Here is an 18,727-nt window from a genome sequence, read left to right as displayed (position 1 = left end):
CACACAAAACCATGCACATGGTTCTGGCCCTCGTTAAGAAAAGAAAAAAAAAAAACAAAACAGATAATGAAAAGCAGGGAGATTTCTGAACATTCAGGATTGACTTTCTCAAATATCCTCAAAGGAGAATCACAAATTAGTTAGGATTGGAAGGGACTTGTGGAGGTCTTCTAGTCCAACCTCTGAGAAGTTTACATAGCCCAAACTAAACACCTCTGGCACCTTATTATCCCAGTGGGCCATTTAAAAAAAAATATTGATGCAGAGTAAAAATATATTATACAAAAAAAATATTTTTTGCCATTTTAATTTTCTGTTTGTATTTTTGTTTTTATCACTGTGTTTTCTTCAGCTGATTGAACCCAAATAAGAGTTACATTTGGATTTTTTTTCTTTTTTTTTAATATGGAATTTATGGACTTCCTCAATAGAATTATTTAATACTTTTCACAATGGGAGTTTGTTACTTATATCAATTACCTTATAATTCTTTGATACAATAGTGCTGCATCTGCTTTTCCTATAAGGAAATAGTGGGAAACCCCACATTTTAAGCATCAAACTGCAGTGTTTGGACACTTTTTCTTCCTCACTCTCCTTATTTTCTCCTTTACATTTCCTTTCCTTCTTTTGGCAGAACTGTCTTGGAAACTTCAAGGTTTTTGGTACTCCCAAGCAAGAAATTACAGCATCTGGCAACTCTACCCAGGTTATCTCCACACATCTAACACTGGATTTTCAGCTGACATTTCACACTATGCTGGAATGTGCTCCATTATCTCTGTAGAAACACTTTGCAAACTTGGATGGGATCCAGTTAAGGAGCCAAAAAAAATACTGTGGAAATTACCTGACCACTCAAGTCTATAAAAAGTGAGTTACAAACAGCATAAGCTAAAGCCAATAATTCTAACAAATATTTTTTGGGCATCCCTTAAGTTATAATGAGAGTAATGAGGATATTGTAATGCTTTAGCATGAATAAATGGCAAAAATATTAGCTCTCTTTGTCTGAAAAATTGTCAGATTCTAATACTCGAGCCAGGTCAATGGTGAAATTGTTTGGGATCTTGGATTCTGGCAAACAGAGTGCAACTTTAAGCTGGACTGTGGAACAACCTGGTGGGTGGATTATGAGACCCCCGAGCAGCAGCAGCCCTGAGCAGAGCTACTGGATCATTCCTCAGCTTGTGTTCCCATGACACTCCAAGGAGGCAAAAGAGCCACATTTTCCACAAGTTTGTAAACATTACAGCTTCCAGCAAAAGTGGTGAGAAAATTTCAGGGATTTGGTGGTTTTATTTTTTTTTTTTTTTTTGTCAGGCATCTACTCTGTGTCACTGGTGGGAGCTGGGAAAGTGGCTGTTGCAATAAAATGGACCATAGGCTCTTTACAAAACAGGATGAAATGTTTATATTTGGCTATTATGGTGATGGATGTTAAAAAAGCAAGCTAGGATAAATAAACATATTAATTATGTGTCAAACCACAGGACATCTCTTAGGACACTGTGATGGGAAGACTCAAATGCTAGAGATAACTTTGCTTCATTTCAATATATTTCTTGATGAGCTTTATTAATCTTTAGGGACAAATGAATCCCAGAAACAGTATTTGTTACTGTGACCTTCTGTATTTCCTCCTTATACTTAAAGGCAGGATGATTTCCATCCAGAAAAGAATCTAGATGGTGGAAATATATATCTGATCCCAGTGACTTAAATACATTCCTGTGCTGAAATGGGACCCAGAAATTAGTGTCCCTGTTTCTAAACTGCACTTTAGTTAAGGAAGGACAAGTATTTCCCTCCTTTACTACCCCTACTGAGACAATTTTTAAATCACTCAGTTCATTCCCCATAATTTCTCTCCATAGCCCAATAAAAAGGATAATCTTCTCTTTCTCAAAACCAAAATTCAGAGAGAAACTGCAACCACATTAGAGCAGCAGAAATAACTTTCTGGTTCCTCACTCCAGCATATAGAATAAACTCTTTAATTAAAGCAACTCTCTGGTCAAGCCAACACTTGATTTATTTTTTTTTTTAATTGCAGCCTCCCGTCACTCGGTGATTTATTTTATTTTAATTCATCAGGGTGTGTGAATGTTCCAGAGAGCCCCAAATGAAGTGGGGGCTGTCAGAGGACGTGGTGCTGCATCACCATGAGCCCATGGCCACCAGCCAGCTCTGTCAACACTTGGCCTTGTGCTGTCTGGGGGAGAGGAGCTGATTCTTCAGCAGTGCCTAATCAGTTCAAAACAAATCTGGAAGATGTTACCAGAAGACAAGATGAGATCCAGGCTGCAGCAGCCTCTGCATGCAGAGAAGTGAGGGATTTTGTTTGAGAAGGGAATTAAAGAGGTGGAAATGACTCTTGACAGTTTTTAACTGGGGGTAAGAAGGAGTGAACTACTGGTTTAGGAAGTGGGACTACTGGTACCTAGAGAAAAGTCCTTGTTCTGTCACCTCTGGTCTAGCAACAGAGATGTCAGGGGAATAGATCTCCCAGCAAGCAATGGAAAATCTCCTGCATATCCATAGAAACACTGCAGCACACAAAAGGGACAAACAGAAGGCTGGAGAGTGAATTTTTGCAAGGACCTGTAGTGACAGGACATGGGGAAGTGGTTTTAAATTGAAGAAAAGAGGATATGGATTAGAGATAAGGAAGAAATTCTTCCTTGTGAGGGTGGTGAGGCTCTGGCACATTGTCCAGAAGAATTGTGTCTGTCCCTGGATGTCTGGAAATCTCCAAGGCTGGGTTGGATGGGGTTTGGAGCAAATTGGGATAGGGGAAGGTGTCCCTGTCCATGGCAGGGGTGTGGAACAAGATGAGCTTTAAGGTCCTTTCTAAGTGAAAGCATTCTCTGATTCCACAATTCATCCTAGCCTGGTTAATTCTTGAAAGGAAACCAAAGTCAAATAATTTAGAGCGTAACAATGACAAGAAACAGTTACCTAATAAATCACAGGAGGTGTATATAGAAAAGGTAAATACATACTTTTGATTGATGGAACAACTTTCATCTGAGTCCATCAAAAGGTTTCAGAAAATAAATGTTTCCATACCCAACACAGATGCCAGGGAGCTCCACATTCATCTTTCAGTGTCTCATCTGGAAACCTCCTAACAGCCCTTGATCACACAGGTATCCTTGAAAAAGAGAAACTCTGAACCTCTGAAACTCTTCTGGAAAACTCTTTTTCCTTCTGACACCATGCAGTAAAGGAATGAAGGTAGAAAGCCAAATTTTCCTTCCTGTCTGTCCCACAGAACACGACCAAGACACATTTTGCCCTTGCAGGATTCAACTGCAAGGACAAATGGGTCACTTCAGTACCCAGAAAAGGAATGGAAATAGTTAAGAAATGATAGAGGAGTTACTGGAGCCTTCTCTTACTGCCACAGATGTGGGTAAGAGAAGGATGTGTTTCTGGGAGAGTTGTGTGCTGGATTTAAAGCAGAAAACAGAAAATACCCCCAACATTTATCTAAAAACTATCAGATAAGGTGTTCTAAAAAACAGCTGTTACTGCTTTTCTGGGGCAGGGAAAGAGCTGTAGATCCACAGGAAATTCCTCTACCAGGCTGAAGGAAGCCTTCAGTATCTCTCATGATAGCAAACTGGTGGGAAGGAGTCAGGAAGGAGCAGGAATGTCCTGCCTTTCTCACAGCTGCCCAGTGGGACCTGTGAGTCTCAATCTTCTGCACCAGTACAGATAAATCTTCAGGAATCCAGGCAACTTTTCATTTTCCCCCTCATGCAACATGTTATAATGAGGAGATTTAAGTTATTTTCTAATTTAAGGGGAGAATAACTCCCAGTAAAAAGAAAAAGCTTTCCTTATTTGCAGGAACACAGAGTACCAGGATGTGTTCCTCTTTCTTATCACTTCAGAAAAAAAAAAAAAAAAACAAACAATTTTTTTCCCCTACAATATTTTGTCCTTGCTGTTCTTCTCCTCTCAGAGATCTATTCCCTCATTCCCTTCACTTTGATTCCTGCCCATGTTTTTGGTGGCATGGTCATTGGCTCCAAGGGAGCAGAGTTTATCCCTTGCCCTCTAGCACTGCATCTATTAAACCTCCCTAACTTTATTAAAGTACAGCCTGGTGAAACATTCTTTTGCCTGACGTGGGAATTAACCCAATATCTGAGTTGAGACAAATTCCTCTACCTCTCTGTAATTCATCTTTTTCACTTTACATGAGGATTTTTCTCATGGTCTGTGAAGCAGGTCAGATTACCTTAGATACTTTGTCAGTAGCTGAATGGATAGGGTATTATAAACTCTAATTTACAGTCTCCTGTAACTTACTGTATATATAATACTGAAAGATTACAGATCTGCTTCAGCTAAACCCCTGAAAGTCTGCAGCTTAGCCAGGTTTGGCCACAGAATCTTTGATTTTAGAGCCTGAAGGAGCCCTGACCTGAGTCTCCTGAGCAGTGTGGGCCACACTTTGAGCTGCCCCTGCTTACCCAGTGAGGTCCTGGGTCACACTTAGATGTTTTGGATTCTTGAATTTTCCTCTTTATACTTCCTGAACCCACAGAATGTGTTGAAGTTTGTTACAACAACCTCTACAGCCACTGGATGCAAACCAGTGTTTCAGGTTATACACCTGAAAAAAAATTGTGTTCTTGCACCATGGTGGGGTTTTCAATTAATATACAGCTGCTTTTAATAGTGGCCTTCAGCCTCTTTTCTTCCCTAGAATCATGGAATGATTTGGGTTAGAAGGGACCTTCAAAGGCCATCCAGTCCAACCCCCCTGTATTGAACAGGGACATCTTCAACTTGCCAGGTTTCTCAGAGCCCTGTCCAAACTGGGCTTGAATGTTTCCATGGGGCATCTGTCACATGAGGGAGACCTTTGTCCAGTCCTCCTTTTCAGTAATTTCATTTTCATTCTTCTCTTTTATTCTTTTCCCACTTCATTGTCACATCAACAGCAATGGACAGGAAGATTTCTCCACTCCCTCCATCCTCACCAAGATTCCTCACTGCCACCACAGAAGCCTCCCACAATAAAAACTAAAACCACAACAGACACTAACCTTGTTGCTAAATCAAAATTGCTAAACTAAATTCCATCCCTGGCTGAGGGAACAGAGAGAGAGCAGGCACACATTGTGGCAGGAAAACCTTTGGCTGCTCCAGTTCATCTCATCCCAGCTCCAAATTCTCCTGGCTGAAGCCATTCCAGCTGCACTGCTTACCTTGGGAAGAGGCAGAGGGGATGCTGAACCTCTCAGTTTGACTTCCACATCTCCTTCATCTCTGGGAGATGATCCCAAGCAGCTGCTGAATTCTCCATGATGAGGAGCATGGGCTGATTTATCCTGCAGTTCCCAGCATGGAAACTGGCCTGTGGATAAAGACCTGAGTCTGCAGCATCTTCCATCAGCACAATGCATACAACTGTAAGAAAAGCAAGAAACCTTTTCATAATCATGGGAGGAAAGAGAGAGAGGAGAAAAAACAACCCAAATTCTTAAACATATTCAGACTCAGCTGGAATTCTGACCAAGAGATGGACTAGCTACTTACTTATCCCTCAGGCACATTCACCCCTCTCTATAATTAAGCTCTTGGGCTGTTTTGTTAGTGGTGAGAAGCAGGCTTTGCCAAAAGTCATCTGGCTTTCTCCCTTACAACACTGACAGGTTTTTTTCTCCCCACTCTTTGCTAAAGAAAGCTTTCAATTTCCATTGCTTATGTGCTTTAGGTATAATTATTTTTTTTTTTACCTTTCACGGTGTTATTTCCTGCCCATAAAATTATACAAAAATGGTCATCAGTGAGCCTGCTGAAAAGACCAGCCACCATACATTACAGAGAATAACCTTAATATTTATAAAAAAAAATAAAGACCATATTTCTTTTAAAGATCTTGCTCTAAACAAACTGAATTATTCATGCATAGAATTGTACAGCATTAGAACACCTGTTTTCAATCATGCATAATGTAAAATCACTCATTACCTCACAAGAGCCTCTACATCTCCAGCAATCAAATGGCATTGAAACAGCAGAACAGGTGCTTGGCAGGTGGATCCAAACAGATGTTTTAGGCTTGGTTGTCTTTTCTTGTACAGGTGTGGTGATCTTGTTTTCAACGGCATAATTGCTATTTGAATAGGTGATATTTAATTCTTACGTGCTTTAATATTTATTTTTGCTTCTTCAATTCCTTTTTTATTCCACTCTGAGAACTGCACTGGCTCAAAGCAGCTTATGAGATATGGGAAAGCTCTGGGCTGTGATGCAGTGGAAAGTACAGTTCCTCTTACTCAGACCTACATGCCACAAATTCTCAACCAGAACTTTGTCCTTTTTCCAGACAAAACCACTGCAGAGCCCTCCAGACTTTCAATCAGGGTCCAGCATTCCCTTCCTGAAGGACATTTGATTGTTGGGTATATGGAGACATGATAAATTTTCATGAAAACAATAAAACAGGAAATGGAGAAGATCTGTCCATGTTTTTTGAGGATTCCATTTAAATGTGCCTAAAAACTCCAGCAGATTTAATACACTGGTGTTGTGAAGGAGAAATACATCACTGATGGAGGGCAGGGGTTAGATTAGAAATTAGGAAAAAAAATTTTCCCTGTGAAGGTGCCCAGAGAAGCTGTGGCTGCTCCTGGATCCCTGGAAGTGTCCAGGGCCAGGCTGGATGGGGCTTGGAGCAGCCTGGGATGGTGGGAGGTTTCCCTGCTCATGGCAGAGGATAGAATGAAAAGATCTTTGAGGTGCCTTGAACTCAAACCATTCTATGATTCCAGGATTTTAGAACACAGAAAATTATTTGTACAAACATATAATTTAAATATTCTTGCCCACTATAACATATTAATTCACTGCATTTTTCAGTGTCAGAGTTCTCATTTTTCTCTTAATATAAGTATTTCCTGGTATTTTTAGGCAGGAATGGCAAAATAACCTGATTCTCCCAATCAAGGGATTTATTCTGGATTTACCTCACTGAAATTGGTGCTCATTTGACGAGGCAGAAAGAGCAGTTAATTAATCTGTCCTGAACCAAGTATGGAAGAACTTAGATGACTATCCCATTACCAAGTAGGGTATCAAGACTGATAAGGACACATAAATATGTAGATGCATTTATCTATACAGTTCACATTTAGACAGACAAGAAGTTCCTCCAGCATTCATTTACATGCTTATTCATGGGCAGCAATTAAAACAAATAGGAAAATATTTGATAAAAAGTTCTACCAGCTCATGGTAGCTTACCTGTCCAAAGTCAGCACATACCTCAAAACAGAAACTTCCACCAACAGCAGGTGCCTGCAGTGACCTCTGCACCACCTCCTTCACTCCATCCTTCTCCTGGGCTCCCTCTGTGGTAAAAAAAAATGTGGGCAGGAGGTTTCATTCCCAGCTGAAAAGCTCCAGAAAACCTCCCTTCAGCACATTTCCTCAGAGACTGTGAAATTCTTGTATTGCTGGGTCAGATATGTGTGACTTCTAGCAGAAGTTACTTTAAACACAAGAGAAACAAAGGATGTATCAGTGTACCCAGGATGAAATTAGAGCTCAGCAAACGCTCCACAGATTCCATTAGGGATTATTTTCTGAACATTTTTCTTTCTTAGGAGAAAAATAGAAACTCTTACCTTTGACACACCAGGTCCATCTCACAGCCTCAGCATCTACTGATGTCCCCCAGTGCTCCTCCTTTGACCTCCCATCCAGCCCCAGGTACTGGAGCTCATCTTTAACCCAGGATGAGGTGGTTTGGGTTGTTTTTGAACATTTCCACAAAGAGCTGTTTGATCTGGAGTGCTGCCTTCAGGAAACAGAGCTGCTCTCGATCTCCTCTTAAGAACTTTTGACCACTTTTTGCTGCAGGATCTTTTCCCACATCCTTGTCTCCATGACCGAGCTTCAAAGGACACCGTGCTCTTCCCTTTGACAGCCCTCACCAGCTCCACACCTCCTGGCTTGGAAAGGGTCTGTGCAGCTTTTCTCCACGCTGATATTTCCATTCATTACTCACATTTAATTTGTGTCTCAGCTGATCACAGAGGCAGCATGGATTGGCCTCTCCAGGATGCTTTGGATCAATTTTCTTTTCGCGTGAAGCATAAATTATTAATAACACCAGGCACTCAAACCTGACTTGCTCCCAAAGTTTCATGCAGTTTACAAAAAAAAAAAAAAAAAAAATCTAAATGGTTTAATAACTCCAAAATATCAGTGAGTGTGAGCTGTGTAAATTCCAAGTGGGAGGGAAACTCCTGAGATGAAGGACTTGTCATGAGAAACATCTTTTTCATTTATGGGCCAGTAACAGCTCTTTTGTGTTGAAGGCCTCAGAATCATTTAATTCAGAAACATTTAATCACAGAGATGCTACAATGGGGTTATAAAGAAAGCAGAGAAATTACAAGGTTTTTGCCCAGGTGGGATGTTCTTTTCATGTCTTGCTTACCTGGGATGTGCATCCCAGTTCCTTCACTCAGCAGTGCCTCTGGAGCATAGTGGGCTGCACACTCTTCCTCAAGGCTGAGCAAAACAGCAGCTTACAGATCAGCCACAGAATTGTCAGGGCTGGAAAAGCCCTCTGAAATCAAGCCCAACTGTTAATGTGACACTGCTAATCCCATCCTAACATGGGACACATTACATAGTTTTTGGTCAAAGCCAGGCTGGGTTTGGAGCAACCTGGACCAGTGGAAGGTATTGTTTCCCATGGCAGGGGGTGGGATGGGATGAATTTCAGGTCCCTTCTAACCCAAACCAGTTTAGGATTTTTTATGATTCTACCATAGAATAAAATTGCAAATCCCTCAGAGTGAAGAAACAGCATTGCAAAATTGAAGCAAGCCTGTGACATGGGGTTGATTAACCCCATTTACTGTGTTTTAGACCCTCTGACTGCAGCACAGTAACTCCTGCTTTACCAGCATGGAGGGAACAGTGTCTGAATAGAGACCAAGCCCAGGCACTGGAAGCAGTTTTTCCAGCTGCTTAGGTGTGCAAAGATATGTTTAAACACGTGTTTATATATATACATATATATATATATGCACATGCACACACTTATATGGAGAATCATGGAGTCACAGAACAGGTTAGGGTGGAAGACACATTAAAACTTATCTAATACCAATTTCCTGCCATGAGCAGGGACATCTTCCACCAGACCAAATTGCTCCAAGCCCTGTCCAAACTGGGCTTAGACATTTCCAGGGATCCAAGGGCAGCCCCAGCTGCTTCGGGCACCTTGTGCCAGGGTCTCACCACTCTCTGAGCAACAAATTCTTCCTAATCTCTAACCTAAACCTGACCTCCATCCTAAAGCCATTCCCCTTGGCAATGGGACATTCTATGTAAAACACATCAAGCCCATATTTTTACCCAGAAGGGAGCAGAGTGTTCAGTGCCAGTCCTGGAGCAAACCCCCACCCCATCTCCCCTGGGTGCCCCATGGCAGTGGGGCCCTGGCAGCTCCACTTTCAGCCCAACAGCTGCAGATCCCAGGTGGTCTGACATTTGAGAGAGGGGCTGCAGGGGAGATTGGAGGTGTTTGAGGGGAGAAGGAGGCTGAGAATAACACTGAGCTCTCATCCAGATGGAATGGTTCACAGAACAACCTGGGATACTCTATTACTGTCCATATGCCTCCCAGGTCTCCAAAGGCCACACTCCATTGATTTATTAGAAATCTGCTTCTTTTCCCCCAGTTGGTTCTTTCCCAAACAGGGCAGAGTGTGGGATTTACTACCATCTGAAATGCTCCTTTTTGAAAATCAGTTCTTTGCATAGGCTGGGCTTCAGAAATGCTCCAATAAACACCAGATTAGAGAGCATTACAGGACGGGAGCCCCCTCTTTATGCAGCCTTTAAACAAATTTCTTCCTGCCACAATGAGTGATAAAACACTTTATAGGGCATTTCTATGATAAGTAAATGGCTGAAGGCATGGCACCAGTGGAATTAAAGCCACCAGATATAACTCTGCTAACAGTCTGCCTTACACTTATTTCTTCCTTTGCATATAAGCCTGGAAGAATTATTTTATTGTTTTAGCACTGCAAACAGTTGTTATTAGTGTATCTTATTTATAGTCAGTTCTTTGAGGCACTATAGTAATATAGAAAAATATCAGTTATTTCATCACACTGGTGAATTTAATGAACCTGAAGGTGTGTGTTATTTTAGCACTTGCTGCAGCTCCTGTGAAAACCCAATGGTGCTAAAATCTGTAAACCTGTCACTGCTTAAGTAATAACCTTGTTAAAAGCATCTTCATTTAACTTATTTCAGCTTTTGCAGAATGCAGGTTTTATTTTATCAGCGCAGGGAATAGGTGTTTCCAACCAAACCACTTATTGTAAATATAGTTAATTGTAGTTCATTAATTTATTCTCAGTGTTATTGCTTTTATTTTAACACTTAGTTTAAATTAAGTGTTGTCTAGAATTGAGTTCCCATTTTCGATTTTTTTTTAAACAAACTCTTAATTTATATAAAATATCTTTGGTTAGAACAGTAAATTTTATTCTGCAATATGGAAAATGCTCTTTGCATTCATTAATATCCCTTTATGCTGCAAGAAATGAGCTTTCTTCCTTAACAGCAGACAGGAAAACAAAATGAGATTCTTCTTTTAATCTTACCACTGTGAAATTGGGCCTCTTCCTTTCATTTAAAAATATAGAGAAAATGAAATATTGATAGCATGTGATCCAAATTATCAATTGATCCCTGCAAATGCACATCTACAATTATTGAAATCCTGGCAATAGAAGAATGGGAACTCCCTGCTATTTAGCACCATTCAGCAGAAAGAGAAGTGTAATTTGCACCATCACCTTTTTTATAGCATCAATGATACTTCCTATATTATTACACCACGGAGTTGTTTGTGACAAATGATAAAAGTATCAGGTTCCCAGTAAATTATTACAAGGTGGGCAATTATCCACCCATTAATACTTTTTGTCTCTGAGACCTGCTGTGCTCCCTGGCAGACACATCCCAGGGGTGCAGACCTCAAAACTGATGCTGGATGCCAACAGGGACCCGAGCTCTTGATGGCAGAGGGGCTGAAGTAAATCCCAAATGTGTTCCCTGCTTTGAAAGAATTTTCAGAATTAGCTATCCAGGATGCTACCATTAGATTGTCATTTGATTGGAGGCTGATTTTTTTTTTTTTTTTGTTTTCTCCCATGATTTAGCTCTCCTTCTCCGTGTGTTTCTGTTTCAGTGTTTATTGATCTGTGCTTGGGAGTAGGGCTGTGACTAATTTAAATCAGAGCATCATCCTCCAAGAGAATGTAACATCCCCAACCAGGCACAAAGCTGACCTGGGTTATTTCATTGTCCCTCATTACAACTTTCTGCCCTAATTAGTCTTACTTCACAAAGAAGCTGAAAAATGTAATTGACTTCATGCTTTATTCCAGTTTTGGTGTCCAAACCCCTCAGAGGGGGTGTGTGGGTCCCACAGAACAAGCAAGAGGGATGATGCAAGGATTAAGGATTACTCCATACCTGGATGTTAAAAGCAAGGATGGGTGAGAATGGTCAGCAGGCAGCCCCAGAGCAGGGAATGAGGAACTGAAATGGGGCTGAAGGCATCAGCATCCCCCAACACCTTTATGGGCATCTCAAAACCAAGGTGGAGCACCCAGATCTATTCTGATGCTGCCAAATGAGTGAGGGGTAGGAGGAAACACACACTGCCTACGTGCTGTGTCTACAGCAGGGTCATTCCACCAAAAATCAGGCCTTGTCTCAAACCAGAAGAGTGTCAGTGTGCCCCAGGAGCTGCAGCAAAGGGAGGAAGAGGAGGGAAGCCAAGCTGCCTGTGCCTGACCACAGCACCAGCACTCAGGGCAGAAGTTTAGGATGCTTCAAATCCCAACAGCTGCAGTGTGTCTTCAGGATCTGAGAAACCAGACCAAGCAATTGAAAAGGAATCCAGTTGTTTAAGCTTAGGCTGGGACTGTGTTTGTATTTGTTTTGCTTGTAACCTTTCGTTTCCAGCCTTCCAGCTAAAAGCCTGACCTTACATCTTGCTTAATAAACCTTTTGAAAAAGCTTTATTTTATCATCCAGCCTGGCCCGTGCTGCAGGGGTGATGGATGGGAGGGGCTGGTGGAGCTGTGGAGGTGCACAGGCACAATCCAAGGGTGCAGGGTGGGAAGCTGGGGTGTCCTGCTCTGAAATGTTATTCCACAGAGCCATGAGCACTCCTGTGAAAGGTTAGACAGAGGAGAGATCCTCTGCTAAAGCATCTCACTGCTTAGAATGCATTCAATGGAAAGAATACAGATGTCTGAACGTGTGCATAAAAGGATCTAGCTGATAATGATCAAATGCAATTTAGATATAAAAGCAAGTCTGTAAATGCAAGGGTTATTTTGAGTCTGGAGCCCTGGGAGCTTCCCTGCTGCAGAGCCAGGGTCCAGGAGCCCAGTTTGGTGTGGTTGAGCATCCCTGGAGCTGCCACCTAACTCTGCTGTGTCTGTGGAAACTGCATCACAAGCTCCTTCTGCCCTGGAGTCAGCTACGAGTGCTGGTACAAAAAATTTTGAGCCTTTTCTGCTCCGACAAAAAAAAAAAAAATAAAAATTCCCGTATCAAACATCCAGCCTGTCTCCAGGAGCCCTGCTCTTTCTCCTGACATCCTGTGCTGCCACAATCCACAGAAAGACAAACCCAGCACACACGAGATAACCCCAAATTTGATGATCAGGTGCTGAATTCAGCTGTGGGAAGGAAAAAAATCACCATTCCTTCAACTCTGCAGCAAATTCCAACAGCAAAGCTGGGAAAGGGGATTCTCCTTCCTGACAACCAGCATAACCCAGCCCAGAAATGGGTTTTATGCCCAGAAATGGGTTTTATACCCATTTACACTGCATCCACTTTGCTTTATAGCTACAGCAATAGTATTTATCCCCAGTGCTGAGACACAAAATAATTCCAGGTAACATTCCACATTAATGATCTGTTATTTTCACAATCTAAAGCCAGCACAACACAGTTCTGTACCCATTGCTAGTACCAAACAAAAGTGAAGTCAATATTATGTTTATGGCTGTAATGTTACAAATGTAAGAATAAATTTAAAATTATGGAGCAGAAAATTTGAATTTAAGAAGATTTTTCATCAAGCCAGCATACATTTATCCCTCACACTGAAATAGCAGTAATAGCAATTTGACCCACATAACTTTTTTGTTTCTTAAGTTATACTATTACAGACCAATTACACATTCTTTAAAGAAATGTTATTAATTATTGAAACATTAAAAAGCTGAGGTCATTGTTTTTTGTGCACTTAGCATAGCTTTTAAGACAGATTATAGGGAGAGAATCTTTTGCTAGATAGTCTTAAAATATTCACCAGTGCTAGAACAATTTAATGAAATTCACATTTATTTCAAGGATTTTTTTAATTAAATCTATTGGTTGTTGGTATCCGTAAACCCTTAAGAATAAACACCTGCAGTGTTTTATTATGTAAAAAGGTAGTTTAATTGCATCATATTTATCACAGACAAATCAAGCCCTATTCAGAAGATAATAATGACACAGTAATTGGACCAGTAATTGGTTCAGGATGATTCAATATTGTACTAATAATCATAAATACAACTGTCTCCTGCTTTGGTACAAGGCTGACACTGTATTATAGATTGGATTTGGTGCAATAAATATCCATGAACTGGGTCCAGTAGTGCCCAGGTCTTTAGTTCAACTGCCTTAGTAAATAACAGGTATCTAATAATGCAGCCTGCATGAGCAATCATTGTTTCCTGGAGGGAAACACTGGGAATGCTGCCTCTTTCTGCATCTGGGAATGGCTGGAAGAGGCATCCTTACAGCAATGCTTCCTTTGGCTCCCTGTGATAAACATTTGCCTCAGAGATGATTCCACTCCCAGGAAACCTGGTCATGCTCAGAGCCAGTTGTAAAGTAGATTTGTGTGATGAAAATCTTGCTTTTCTTTGGCTTTGCATTTATTTGTTTGCATTCTTGACAACTGGAGAAGTGGCACGCTCCAAGGAGGCACAATTTTCCAAAAATGCTCAGCATCTGCCTTCAAACCCTCCTGGGAGAAACAGGAGGATGGGCAAGATAACCCAAAATTGGTCACCCCAAACTCCACTTAGGCAGGAGCTGCACATGGTGTGGTTTGTCCCCAGTGGGCCACAGAACTCTGGGGATGGCACTGATGAACCTCTGTCACCACCAGACCCCAGAAAACCCTGGAATCTCCTATGTTCTCCATAGAAATCAGTACTGCTCTTCCTTGCTTTAACTCTGCCTTTTCCCTGCCTTTCCTGTACTTTCCCTGTTTGATCCAGAGCATCATCATCCAAAGGGAGGAGTTTTCCTTGCTCCCTGCTGCCTGCCTGGCACCATGGGGGTCCTGCTGCAGCATTTTGGCAAGTCACACTTCCTATTTCAAATAGGAATGGTTTTCTCTTAAAAAACCTAGGATTTTTTTTTTCTTAGGAAAGCACCCATTGAAAATAATAATGATAAAAAGGCTTTTTTTTTTTTTTGTTCCTCACTCTCACTGAACATGACATGTGACACTTAGGTCAGAACTCCCCAAAAACAAATATTCCAAAATAAAAGTGCTTACTAAAGAAGTGCTCATATTCATATTGCAGCAGTTAAAAAAAACATTTTAAAGACTCCACAATTTCATCTGGAGCTTCAGAGATTCCACAATTTCACGTGGAGTTTCGACCACAATTTTCCAGACTGTCCTGATATGATTTGAGCACCTGCTTAGTCTCATGTTATCATGATTTACCCATTGTGTTAATTAAAGTGTTATTTAAGGTACAACATAAATGGGCATAGTGGTATCCAGCTTTAATCTAGTTTCTTTTGCTCTCTGAGTGAATATAGAATTTTAAGAGTATGACAATATAGAAATGAAGTATGGGAATTAGGAGATACTGAACTTTTAATTAATTTCCTTTCTTGACTTGTGTGAGGAGGAAGGAGTGGAAACCTAACGGAGCCAGGGCCTGGTGGCAAAGGGCAGCTGGTAGGAGGTGGCAGCCCTGTGGCCAACTGCTTGTTTATGGAGGGTTGATGCAGTGAAACAGGGAGCACAGACCCACTGGCCTGGCATTTGATGACAGCTGTGAAAATCAGCCCTGTCACCCCCGCACTCAGCACGCGCTGGGCGCACCCGCGGCTCCTGCACCAGAGCTGGGACCTTTCAGAGGCAGCCAAAAGGGAGTGGAGCCTCATTATCCCCCAAACAATGGTCCTTATTCACCAGACACTAAACTGGCCTTTCATCAGCACGTTGTAGGGCACAAAGCTGGGATGGGGATAACACAGCCCCTTTATTGCCAGGGCAAACGCCCAGGGTTTGTGGCCCTGGCTTGGAAGGGTGCCCTCGGCAGATAAATTGTAGGAATTTACCTTTTCTCCTTTAATTTCTCTGCACTGGAAGGAGAAGCAGCCAGGCTCAAGATGGACAGTGTGATTCTGATATCTGATTGCACATCTCCTTGATGCCCCATCCCTCTGGCTGACACCTCCACCCCAAAACACAACAGCTGGAGGGAAGGAGGGACATGAGGAGTGCAGACAGAAGAAGAGACCCTTGAAGATTCTGCCGAGGAGCAGCCCTGGCATGGGCACTGAGGCTGAAACCACTCTGTACAAATGGTATTCCACAGCAGAATGGCACCAGAGGACCAGCTGCCTCCTGGGGTCAAAGGGATGGAGCCCAAGCACACCAGTAAGGTGGCAACCAGGGGAAGGCACACAACACCAAACCATCCCTTTTATTTTTTTTCCCCTTGGTGCTCCATCCCCAAGCCATTTTTTTTCCCTGAGTGTCTCTTACCTTAGCCTTGCACAGGGAGGAGGGAAAGGTGAGAAGACAGGAGAGCTATCGCTGTGCACAGCCAGGCAGGCAGGCAGCAGAGGTAGATGAACAGAATGTGTTGAAAGCATCATGATCCAGCGCCAGGAAATAACAGTTAGCATATCCCTGAATGACATTTACAGGAAACCTATGTTTCCTTTTCAGGGCCATAAGCTTCAACAAACTGGTGTGTTCAGTCAGCCCTTCCCCATGTACAGTATGGATGCCACAATTTTCTCAGCATATGCTCAGCTGCGTCCTTCTGATGGCATCCACGTTGGCGCCTTTCCATCTATAGGCATGGAGGGATGTCTTCATCTTCTGCAGGAGTCTGGGGCTACTGCCAAAGGCAGGGATCCAAGCACCGCAGGCAAGGAAAGTGGATCATTTTGGTTCCTGAATAAGGATTAGGCTTTGCAACACCTGAGCAGTGAAAATCCTGCAGAGCCTTGGTGGCCGGAGCCAGGAAACGCCGCGGTTTAACGCTGAGCCTGGTTTAACCAAGGTGGATGCTTGCTGAAGAGCAAATTAGAGGAGATTTAGGAAACAAATGGCAAATAGGCAGTGTAATGTCCTTATAAAGGCTTCAATGGGTTTGGCTCTGATGTTTTCTCAACGTGTAAGAGATAACACCTTCATTATCTTAACTCTCCTCCAGCCCTCACCTAAGAAAACACACACAGCTTTCACTCCAACAACTCCTTCACTTATTGAGGCAGAGATCCCTTTGATCTTTTCTTCTATATGCTGAGGAGCCCAGTTATACATCATCCTAAGCACCAGCACTAGTCAAATCCCTTTATTATTTACTTTATTTTTAATCACAAACAGAAATAAAAAAAAAAATCCTTCTATTTTCCCCCTGAAGCTTATCCATTTCTTGTCTTTTCAGACTATGGGCCAAAATGTACTTTTCTGACTTGAGAAAGGAGGATTTCACTGAAATAAACAGGATACCCAGAATTAAGGGCAGGATTTTGTCTACACACTGTTTTATCCAATCTACATTTATCGTCTCTAATACACTTAGGAGAGAAGAAGGGAATTTATTTGGATATTAAATGGCCCTGGAAATCATTCTCAACAAGGAATAAAACATTCCCTTTACATAAAATCACATTATAGAAAAAGTGTTCAAGTTAATTTAAGGGGAAAATTTAGAAAACAAAAGCCAAGTCACAGCCACACACATACACAAACTGGCCTCACTCCTGCTTGGGGAAGAGAACTGAAATATTTCCTCTCCTCCTCTCTGGCCAGCTCATTTTACAGAAATGAGAAGGTAACCTTATCGATCAGCAGTGCATAAAAGCCAGGCATACACAAAGCAGGGAGAGGTGGGTGATATAGATGAGAATTAAAAGTGTTTTTATGGCTCTGCACCTGATCAGGAAAAATCTTTTTCAGCTCAAATGCATGAAAGTTGTCTCCTACTCTTAAGCCATTTTTCACCTCTTTCATCAAACACGTGCTTTGCCCAAAGAAATGATGACAACACATGGCTAATTAACAACAAAGAATAATTGAACTATGGCTCTAACTATCTACCTTTAAATCAAAGGAAGAAGGCAACCAATACTAAAATTTAATCTGTCCTCTGGGGCTGGAGACAGCTTACAGGTTCAAGTCAGATAGCAAATGTAGCTAAATGGCAGTCAGAAAAGATCATGTGACTGGGGGCTAAAAACTAATTAATCTCCATAAAGCTGTAAGTGAGGTAGGTAAGATGACTTGAAATCTGATTACATTATTGCATTTAAGGAGGGAAAATGCAGCATGTATTTTTCATGTTGATTTTAACCACCTGAGCCCTTAATGACATTTTGTACCTTGAAAGAAAACTCATATTTCATTTATATTTTAAAAGACTTACAAAGATGCTATTGTCATCCGCACAGAATTTACAAATTTAGTCTAAATAATGCTGCTATGAATCACAGGGAGTGCATTTCTAAACTTTTTTTCCTGGTGTCAGCCAGAAAATTCCATGTAACTATGAGCAGCTATAAAGCCAATCATTTAACAAAAGCTGAAATAAATCTAAGGGAAAGAATAATTTTACAACATACTCAAATAGAGGAGGAAAAAAAGACCCTGCATTCTAACTGACTGCTGAGGATGCACGTGCATTGCTCCTCTGATTTGTAAATAATCTCCAACGCTAAATTTTAAATTAGTGGAAACACAGCATTGATTATTGTTTCTATTATTTATAAATTGCTATAAAAAAAAAAAAACAACACCAAAACCCACCCCCCCAGAAAAAAACAAGAAAAACCCAAGCAAAGAAAAATTCTAGACGGGTAGGAGAGCTCAACTGAATGAATTTACTCAAATTATACATGATATCAACAAACTTAAATGTAATCTTTTTAATTGTGCAGGACAGATATTGGAATACAGGATAGGAAAAGGGCAAATGGCCTCAAGTTTCTCCAGAGGAGGTTCAGGTTGGATATTAGGAAAAATTTATGCACAAAGAAGGGTTAAGCAATGGCAAATGTTGTCCAGGGCAGTGGTGGAGTCACCAGCCCTGGAATTGTCCAAAGCAGGAATACATGTGGCACTTTGTGACATGGTTTGGTGGGCATTGGGGGTGTTTTGAAGTTAAAACTCCATTTTAGAGGTTTTTCCCAACCTTAATGATTCTAGGAATGTAAAGGAAGAGAGAGGAAACAGAAAGCTGCAACCACGTACCAAGCTGAAACCAAGCCTGAAGTTAATTTTGGAGGTTTTAGTCATGGCTATGGACTGCTGTGCATAATCTCTGCTTCTTGTGCAGCAGCATCCATGCTAATATTAAAGACTGGAAAACACCACAGACACACC

At 41.5% G+C, this 18,727-nt stretch overlaps 1 long non-coding RNA gene across 1 annotated transcript; it reads right to left on the bottom strand.

Annotated features, from left to right (window-relative positions):
* Window positions 1-549: 549 nt before the first annotated feature.
* Window positions 550-7,381, bottom strand: LOC306804601. Its single transcript, XR_013774946.1, has 4 exons — window positions 7,291-7,381; window positions 5,995-6,139; window positions 5,229-5,430; window positions 550-3,157 (listed from the first exon to the last, which is right to left on the bottom strand). It is a non-coding gene; the product is annotated as an uncharacterized lncRNA (long non-coding RNA).
* Window positions 7,382-18,727: the final 11,346 nt, after the last annotated feature.

This window comes from Erithacus rubecula, assembly GCF_903797595.1.
Source record: "Erithacus rubecula genome assembly, chromosome: 8".
Taxonomy (NCBI): domain Eukaryota; kingdom Metazoa; phylum Chordata; class Aves; order Passeriformes; family Muscicapidae; genus Erithacus; species Erithacus rubecula.
This window is presented reverse-complemented; position numbering and strand designations above follow the sequence as displayed.